Here is a 10,408-nt window from a genome sequence, read left to right as displayed (position 1 = left end):
TTTCTGTACTATGACATGTGCAGAAGCTAGACTGGAATTTTTCAGATAAATTGTGATGCGTAAGGTGTGACTAGAGCTGATTGACGACTACTTTTTCTAGTATCTTAGAGAGAAAGGGTAAATTTGAAATAGGTCCAGTTATTAAGAGCATATAAAGCCAGTAACAAAAGCAATTTGCTCTGTATAAGGTTATGTCAATGGCAAAATGCCCAGGTAAGTTGTTTCCAGTACTATAAAATCAAAACAAAATAGATTTGAGTGGTGACCTGTTATTCAGAACACCTAAAAAGGAATGTCAGAATCGGGTCAAAAACAGAGTCACAAGGCCAGCGCTGACTTAGCTTTTGCAGATGTTGTAAAGATTATACTCAGCTGGCAGACAACATGTTAACATTGCTCAGAGGCTTAAAATGGCACCTGGCAACAGGGGCACACTTAATAATACATGGTCAATTTAAAGTCATCAGTTATGCTGTCAAGGACGGCAGGGTGGAGTTTGCATGTTCAATCTGTGTATGCATGCCCAGACTCCATTTCAGAGGCATGCTGGTTAGGATGATTGGCGATTCCACAATGGCCACGTATATGTGTGTGTGTATGTGTGTGTGTCTATGTAAGTGGCGTCTCTTTTGCATCCAAAGTTGCCACGGCAGGCTTGAATTCAGTTGAACGAGTTCAGAATGTAACGTACTGTAATTATCTTGGCAAACACCTTTTTTGGAATTTAGGAGAAAGCAAACAAACAAATATAGGTGAAGAGAGAAAAATAGATATATTTGTGTGATAATTTCAGCTCTTCATGCTTACACATCGGGATTGAAACCCTGCTTCATGTTAATAAGTTCTGTTTCAATTTTGCATTGCAGTTTTGACCCCAGAATGCAGTTGTCGTGTTAAGATGTATCAACTTCCCATTACCTGAATTGCTTGTTTATTAATTAAAGCTTGATATCAAATTTTAAAAGTGTGATTTCATATGTTTAAAAGCGATATCACATTTTACAAGCCTAATATCAAATATCAAACTTGACATCAAAATGGCAAAATATGATGTAAGATTTTAAAATGCATATACTGTATATTAGCATTTAAGCTCTCATGTGAAACTTCAGAAGCACGATATCAAATTTAAAAAGCTTGATATCAAATATTAAAATGTAACTATCCTTTTTAAAAACTTAAAAAATTTTCAAAGTGCGATATTAAATTTTAAAAACTTGTTATCAAATTTTAAAAGCTTGATATCAAATTTCATAAATGGAATATAGGAAAATTTGATGTGCGAGTTTAAAATGCATATATATCAGCATTTAAGCTATCATCTCAAATTTCAAAGTGCAAAATAGAGAAAAGCCAAGCAAAATGACATTTTTTATTGGCTAACTAAAAAGATATGCATATTGTAATCTTTTTAGTTAGCCAATAAAAGGTGTCATTTTGCTTGGCTTTTCTCTACATTCATAATGGCTAACACGGTACAACACCCTAGTACTAAAGTGCAATATCAAATTTTAAAAACTTGATTTCAAATTAAAAAAAAAATAGATATCAAATTTGAAAAACTTCATATCAAATTTCATAAGCTCAATGTCACATTTTAAAAGCGTGATATCAAATTTTATAAACCCAATATCAAATTTCTAAGTGCTGATATCAAATTTAAAACTCATAATATCAACATTTGAAAGCGGATATCAAATTAAAGGAATTAAATGTTAAAATGGCTTGCTATACCGAACAGGTTTAAATCACACACATTTACAGTATAAAGAAGGCAGCGGCACATATTGTCGAATGGATTACTAACAGAGCAGCAAACCCTGCACGATTCTTTAACATTTTCAAAATAAACGGATGGTTACACAGCAATGTATTTACATCTATTCAAATGGAACACGATATTCAAGATGTCATATTTAACTTGTTAAACATATTTGTCTCTGATTTACTGGAGGGACTAATAATTAATTTGTAAGCACGTCTGTTCTTCACATGTCGTTGGAGCCTAATGTCTTGTAGGATAATGCAAAATCATTAATATTACAGTATATATTAGGTTACTTTTTTCACTTCTGCTACTTCGATATAACTGGCTATAACTTCATCATCCTTCACTCAATATTCATGTTCAACGTCTCAAAATCAAGGTCAGATATTACTCTTTCAGAATTTTACAGCTGGAGAATTATGCTGCACACATTTGTTACAGCCGAATAAGTTGCAAAATTCATTTTTACTAAAAATGTACTTTGAATGTTATCTTTATTTCCATAGGTGTTGGAATAAGCTCCCAAACACTACAAAAGTGTCAGTAAATGTGTCAGAACACCCAGATAAAAATGACATACATTTTCTACATGTAATACGTCTTGTTTTACTGTTTTGAAGTAGAACCAAAACAGGATTCTTTTTCTGTGCTTTTAATATTTTCAAATAATAAGTATCCATAGCACACATATCCATTATTAAAGACATATCACCCCAAAGGGCAGATCTTACTCTGTCAGAACGTATACAGTTGGTAAAGAAATTATACCATGTATCCATATTGCAACAGCTATAGTTGCAAGATTCAAAAATATCTTAACAATTCTGAAAAATAGAAAGTGGAAGGTGGTATCATTTGAAACTTGAAACACCCCTCTCATTTAGCAGATAATAGTCTGCATGTCGAATTGTACACAATTGAATCTGGACGTTCAAGAAAACCATTGTGTGCATGTGTTGCTGCAATTTAACCATTATAGAGGGAAGAAAGAAAAATATTGCATGTGGTTTTATGGTATGCAATACACCATTTTAATGGCAAAACACCATTTTAATGAATAATATGAAGAAATGATAGTTTTATGCAACTTTTTTTTTTATCTTGCATTATTGTTCGGTTCCTCCGGCAGGTCCAGAACAATGGGGCTGAGTTTAAATGGTTAATATCTCCAGGTTTCCTATACTTTTTGGCCAAAATGGGCAAAGGACCTTTTGGTATCCCTTATGGAATGTACAAGAGATTTTAGTTCCACTTTTCCTCCCAACATTCCTTGCAATGGTTAAAACTGTCAACATGCAGGCTTGTTGGTCATCAGGTTTAGGCCCTCTTCTTATTTTCCATAAGCAATGTGTAATCAGAAATTACTTTGTAGGTTCAGGATAAGGTCTTTGACTCTCATAATTCAAGAAGAAAACACTGGAATGATAAAAATGAAAGCAAATGGGTACCTAAAACTCCAAAGGTCATCAGATTGATCCATTTTCCTATTTTCCAGTAGACATGTAGGAGAGGAAATCATCTGTTGCATATATGAAATTGTTCTTGTCTCTACTGTGGCAAGAGAAATGCAAATGCACTCAAATAAGTGGTGAAAACACACAGGGGGAATCAAAGGTTTGTCAGAGTTGGGGCCCAAGTGATTTAAATTATAAATGAGGAAATTAGGTTCTACATCAACAGCATTCAGATGAAATGTGTGTGATATCCATCAAGATTTTTCATATATTCTTAAATGACTGAATAGCCTAGTCTAGTTTTTAAGACACAACAAGTCTTGGGATAGTGGGTTCAATAACATAATGACTGCTTTATTTCAAATCCATTGTGGTGGTGTACAGAGCCAGAATTATAAAAATTGCGTCACTGTCCAAATACTTATGGACCTGACTGTATGATGCTGCTGGTGCCTCGGAATGGTTTCAAGCAACACTGAGACTCAGGGAGGACATCCTGGGCAAGTGTAAAAAGACAATTTTGGGTGAAGACCTTCCTAGCAGTGGCGACCAGGGTGATGCCATAGTAGTTTCGATTGTCTTATTTGTTGCCCTTCTTGAAGATGGAGGTATAGGTGGTATTTTTGAGGTCTGATGGGATTTTTTCATCCCTCTAGATCTTTTAGTGATCTCCTAAAAGTTACAAGCAAGTCCCTCACCACCAGCCTTAAATATCTCTGAAGGAAAGCCACCCAGACTGCAGTCTTTGTTGTCCTTCATTTACTTGATGGCTTGAAGGATCTCCTCCCGGGTTGGTGGTTCACCCAAGGATGTGTTTTCTGGGTACTGAGAAACTGCTTGAATGATGCTTCGTGGCAGTACGGATTCATGCTGGAACAGTTGTTCGAAATTCTTTATTCAGTGTTGCAAGATGGCAGCACCATCCTTCAAGAGGATTCAATCTGGTGACATCAAAAGAGTACAGCCATTTGAGCTTGGTCTGTAGAGGGTCTTTGTCATCTGATGGAAGCTTGGCATATCATAGTGATCAGCAAAGCTTTCAATCTCCTTAGATTTCTCTTCCCATCGTGTGTTATTGAAATTGAAAATCTTTCTGGATCTCAGTTTTGAGGCACTGGTGTTCCTCATGCTTCTGTTGTGTTTTGGCATCATTTTGACAGATGTAGAAGCTTCTCTCTTGCAGCCCAGGAGGTCTATTATGTCTGCATTGTTCTAATCAAACCAATTCTGGTGTTAATGTGTGGTGCACCCAATGGTTTCGACACACATCTCATGAATGGTTGTTGTTAGCTCTCTACATTGAGGGTCAATGCTCATACCTGCAGTTGTCAGGTCACCTAGCCAAGCAGAGAGGCACTCCTGAAGTTTGACTTTTTTTTGGTGGCATCTTGTATGCCTCTGATGCCGAATTTCTTCCTGCGTGTCTTTGGAAGTCTTCAGTGTTTAAAGGCAAGTCCAATGTTCATGATTAGATAGATAGATAGATAGATAGATAGATAGATAGATAGATAGATAGATAGATAGATAGATAGATTATGGCAACCTAATGGTGATCTGTCCAGCAAGAAGTCATCAAATGGATGGAGACATAGCTATGAAAAGCTTGTACATGTATGGTATAGCCTTTGTCTTTCATTGCCAAAAAAGCAAACATTTTGTGAATTTTTTTTATAAATTATGGTAAATCATGACCAGCCACTCCACTCAGATTGTTTGAAATTTCTAAAATGATATTAATAAGTACGTGATGCAGTGATGCTGTGGTTGTTTCAGTAAAGTAGACAAAAAAAATGTAATTATTACAAGATGCATCCAAACATGTATTCATTTTATCATAAAAGAATTGGGACCCAAATCTGACAACTTATCCATTAGTTTTGCCCTTTTAGTTCTGACCAAGAAACACAGTTTTGCTCTTCTTTTATTTCCTTTTTGTCATCCTTACAGGGGTTCGAATCTAAGGGCCTACCTCTCAGTTTTGGTCCCTCTTTGGTCCCTATTTTCTGTGCTAATTGTTCATTCAGGCTGCATTTTTCTTCGTGTATTACTGGGGAAAAAATTCCTTCTCTGGTAAGCAAAAATGGATTTCTTATACATACAGAACAATATGAGGGCCCAAATTCTCTCAGTTTTGGTTCCTTTTATGCTTTCAACTAAAGTCATGCAGTTGAATAAATATTTTCTTACTAGCGACTGGGAGCCCGATTGAATCAGGCTACAAATTCTACGTTTGTGAAATCCATACTTTCTCTGAAAATAATTTTATTGTTTTTTTAAGTCCTTGAAATGATTTTGTTATCATGGCACTGATTTGTGTTTAAAATAGACCTTTTCAGCCAATGTAATGAAGAGCTTCCTGTTTAAATGGGGCTGCGAGACGTGAACTCAGCTCTTCGGCGCACCTCATTTGATTTTTTCTGGTAAACAAATTTTCAAAACAAACCGTATTTTATGACTCTAATCAGAGTCGGAGTAATAATTATGTTGCCGTGGTCATTTTAGATCTGAGATTGGCTAAAATATAAACAATGACCGTTGTTAATACCCAGCCGTCATTACTCAGTTTGCCAATAGATGTCAAAAGGACAAAACCAAAACCGAACTGCCCAAAGACAGATTTCGACGTACGAAGCAAATGGCGATACGTTCTAAATTACTTACGGTACCGGAGCTGTCGAAGGGTTTAAATCAGTCGATGATGTTAGTCCTGGAAAGTACGCCCCACCAAACCAACGTTCCAAAAACCAACCGAACTTACTATTATCTGCTCAAACCAACACCAACTTACTATACTCGGCCGTCCAGCGGCGTCACTGTAGCATTCGAACATTCTTAGCCAATCATGCAATACTGCGTCTGCGTTTGCCACATTATGTTCTAACTACAGAGGCAGAGTCCCATTGCATGGTTCTAACTTGTATTGAGTCGAGGTATTGACGCGGACACCATACATACGGATAGTATCAAATTGACGCAAACACCATACATATTAAGGTATTAACGACGTGAATACCATACATATGGTGTATTGATGCAAACACCATACATACGGATAGTATCAAATTATATATAAGGATGGCCATATGGTAAAAAATAACTGTAGTCAGTATTTGGATCTGATATTGCATTCCTCATCCATACCTAATTTTAGATGAGCTCCATATCTGTCAGTGTTTGTTCACTTTATGTTTAAAGGTCAAATCAACTACTAGAGCACATCTATTGACCTTGTCACTTGTATACCTTGAGGTCATTTCAGCTGATGAAACATGGCTAAGAGAGAGTGAACTTGTCTACATTACCTGAATGACATATGGGGACCATTTGAGTCCTATTTTTCACATTTATTGAGATGTTTGTACAGTACTAGTATTTGAAAGCAGACATGTTAATACATGTGGGCGATTATTAAATGCCATTTTATTTTATTTTGGTAAGATATCCTGCATACTGTATGCATTGATACTAATTGCTGGCATATGTGTAAGGAAAGAATTGTTGGTAAGCAAAGTTAATAAGTACTTTATAAAATAATGCAACATATTAAGAATACACAAACATCAGGGAGATGTCTAGGACAGAGTGAATAGAGTTAAATAAAGATAAGGAACACTTTAGGGCAATGGTGGGGGTTATTGGGGAGTTTGTGGAAGGTAGTGTGTGAAGCAGGGTGTGTGTTTATAATCCACTCCCCATCGTGCTTTCAAAAAGTATTGACTATGCTGAATGTATTAGCTACAGTCATTGACAACAGTTCCACAGCAAACATAGCAACAAAAATACTAGTGTAACAGTATCACTAACAGCAAGTGAGTTTGCTGCCAGACTTTAATGTTTAAAGTGCATTAACTATATTCATTGGCAACACTCACTGCAAAAAACATAGCTTCTAAAACATGAACATTAACTCTTTGAGGGCTGAATATTTTTTCCAAAAAACATAGTTTCTGGAAAGTTATGTTTTCTCACAGAAATCAACATAAAACATCTGTTGCTGCATGCTGTGGCTGCCAGTTTGCCAAGAATGAGCAGCAGGTTTGCTGCTTGGCTCTCTTCACGTGGCTGGGACAGCAGTAGCGATCACGGTCGCAGTGCATTACAATCTGGTTTCCACCTCTTATCATTGTGACAAGTGACAGTCCTCCCTGGCGATCTTTGTCAGTACCACGACTAGCAGGGGACCAATCAGTTGAAGCTGGAATCTCTCACATTCGTATTCGATCACTTGTGTCAAAATCAGAGTCCGACAAGTCATCGTACAGTTCAGAGATAATAGGCAAAACGTTGCACACGGAGTATTTTGCTTTACGTATTCACTTTGATCTCTCGACAGATGTCAGTGCCATTTTTGATGTTGTTTGCTCCTTGCTACTCACATGAGCGCAGGAAATCTCGATCAATCCTTCTGGCAACGAGAGTCCTACAAAAACATAATGGTTTGTTTTTTTCACAGTTTACAGTTGATTACCATCATCACCTTTTGACAAAAGTCAACATTAGCCCTGAAAGAGTTAAAATATCTTCAGCAACAGCAGGTGCATTCCACAGCACTGTTACAGCAACGTTGATCTTTATTTCTTCTTGTATATTTTAAGTTGCTTCTGGCAGCTAGAATGTTTGTGTCTGAGAAGGTTTGAGGTTTCATTTTTTGAGCGCCATCTAGATTATTATAGCTTAGATTGTGTGTCACTGTGTGGTAAATATGTGCCATCTTACCTGGTGTCACCTATAATAAAGATAATTATAAACAGTAGGCTTATATTGTATTACATAGCTTCATATTATTAGAAATGAAATGGATATTTTTGCATTAGCTATGGTTATTACTTGGCCCCAATGCTAGCCATGATTTTGGGTATACTGTATGTAATTCTGCCTGAATTATATTTAATATACTGTATATATTATTATTAATCTTATTAGCATATTCAGAATATCAACAATGCATCATTACTATGGCTACTGTTATTCTCAATCTACATGCTTCCGTTAGGTCAGATTATCTCAGGTTACAACGTGAGCTACCACAGCTATGCTGATGACACACAGCTGTACTTATCTATAGCACCTGATGACTCCGACTCTTTCGATACACTAACACAATGTCTTACTGGTATTTCTGAATGGATGAATAGTAATTTTCTCAAGTTAAATAAAGAGAAAACTGAAATTGTATTGATTGGCAAAAACGGATTCAGTGAGGTTATCAGAAATAAACTTGACGCATTAGGATTAGAAGTTAAGACGGAAGTAAAAAACTTAGGGGTAACCGTTGACTGTAACCTGAATTTTAAATCACATATTCATCGGACCACTAGGACAGCATTTTTTCACTTAAGAAATATAGCAAAAGTTAGACCTCTTATATCATTGAAAGATGCTGAGAAATTAATTCACGCTTTTGTTTTCAGTAGACTAGATTACTGTAACGCACTCCTCTCAGGACTACCCAAAAAAGACATAAATCATTTGCAACGAGTGCAGAATGCAGCTGCTAGAATCCTAACTGGGAAAAGAAAATCCGAACACATTTCTCCAGTTTTGATGTCACTACACTGGTTGCCTGTGTCATTCAGGATTGACTTTAAAATACTGCTTATGGTTTATAAAGCCTTAAATAATCTCGCTCCATCTTATATATCGGAATGCCTGACACGTTATATTCCAAATCGTAACCTTAGATCTTCAAATGAGTGTCTCCTTATAATTCCAAAAGCTAAACTTAAAAGAAGTGGTGAGGCGGCCTTCTGCTGTTATGCACCCAAAATCTGGAATAGCCTGCCAATAGGAATTCGCCAGGCAAATACAGTAGAGCACTTTAAAACACTGCTGAAAGCACATTACTTTAACATGGCCTTTTTATAACTTCACTTTAACTTAATACTGATATTCTGTATGTTCAATTCATCACAATAACTATTCATGGTGGCTCTAAAATCCGTACTGACCCCTACTCTCTCTTTTGTTTCTTTTTCCGGTTTCTTTCTGGTGGCGGCCTGCGCCACCACCACCTACTCAAAGCATCATGATGCACCAACATTGATGGACTGAAAGCCAGAAGTCTACGTGACCATCATCATCAAGTCCTTCCATGAAAACGCTAAATACAAAGAGGACTGTTTGATTTATGTTAGGTAGATTACCCAGAGGGGACTGGGTGGTCTCTTGGTCTGGAACCCCTACAGATTTTATTTTTTTCTCCAGCCTTTGGAGTTTTTTTGTTTTTCTGTCCACCCTGGCCATCGGACCTTACTCTTATTCTATGTTAATTAATGTTGACTTATGTTTATCTTTTATTGTGTCTTCTATTTCTCTATTCATTTTGTAAAGCACTTTGAGCTACATTTTTTTTGTATGAATATGTGCTATATAAATAAATGTTGATTGATTGATTGATACTTTGAGTGTTGCATGTGACTCACAAAGAATTCTCAGGGTGCTCCCTCGCATGTTAACAGCGGCATGCTGCTTGACATCACATGCATGTGCATAAACCTGGCCATTTATTTGTCACCTAAACTGTTAAAAACATTTGAGGCAATAATACTGTAAACACCTCAGTTTTCCAGCGCTAACTAACTGGCTTGCGTAGTCGTCATCACCGTATCTGGCAAGAAACGTGAAGCAGGAGAAAAATAAGGGGTGCTTCATATTGTTCCATGGTTTTTTGTTATTTAGCCAACATATCTGTTTTATTAAGAAAAAATCGGTTATAGCTGTTGATTGTATTACAGATTAATTTCATATTCTCAGAGACATGTATAAATTACAGAATGAATAGCATTCTGCTAGAATACAACATGTCATTTTCAAATACAGTGCGATTCTGTAAAACAAGGAACGGATGGCAACCCGACCTGTCAATGAGCTGTTTAGAAATTGGGACATCATGGGTTAATTATCCTGTCACTTCCGGTAGCGGTCTTTCAATTACTGGAGACTGAGAGTCATGGTAAAGTCATTGCCCTCAGTGATGTCAACTTTAAACTCAGCTCTGGTCTGCTGCCACCTTGACAACTTCTGCTTCGTGTTTGGTGACTCGAGGAAAGTCGTCATGTAAATACAAACCGTGCTATGACTTGTACATGATGTTGTGCTGAACATCGTATGGTAGCGCAACCCTGATGCTGAATAAAGGGGCCTACCTAACATGCAGGAATAACAAGTTTATCGTCTTCAGCTCAGC

This window comes from Polypterus senegalus, chromosome 10 (assembly GCF_016835505.1).
Source record: "Polypterus senegalus isolate Bchr_013 chromosome 10, ASM1683550v1, whole genome shotgun sequence".
In the NCBI taxonomy this organism is placed as follows: domain Eukaryota; kingdom Metazoa; phylum Chordata; class Cladistia; order Polypteriformes; family Polypteridae; genus Polypterus; species Polypterus senegalus.
Note: the sequence above shows the minus strand (reverse complement) of the source record.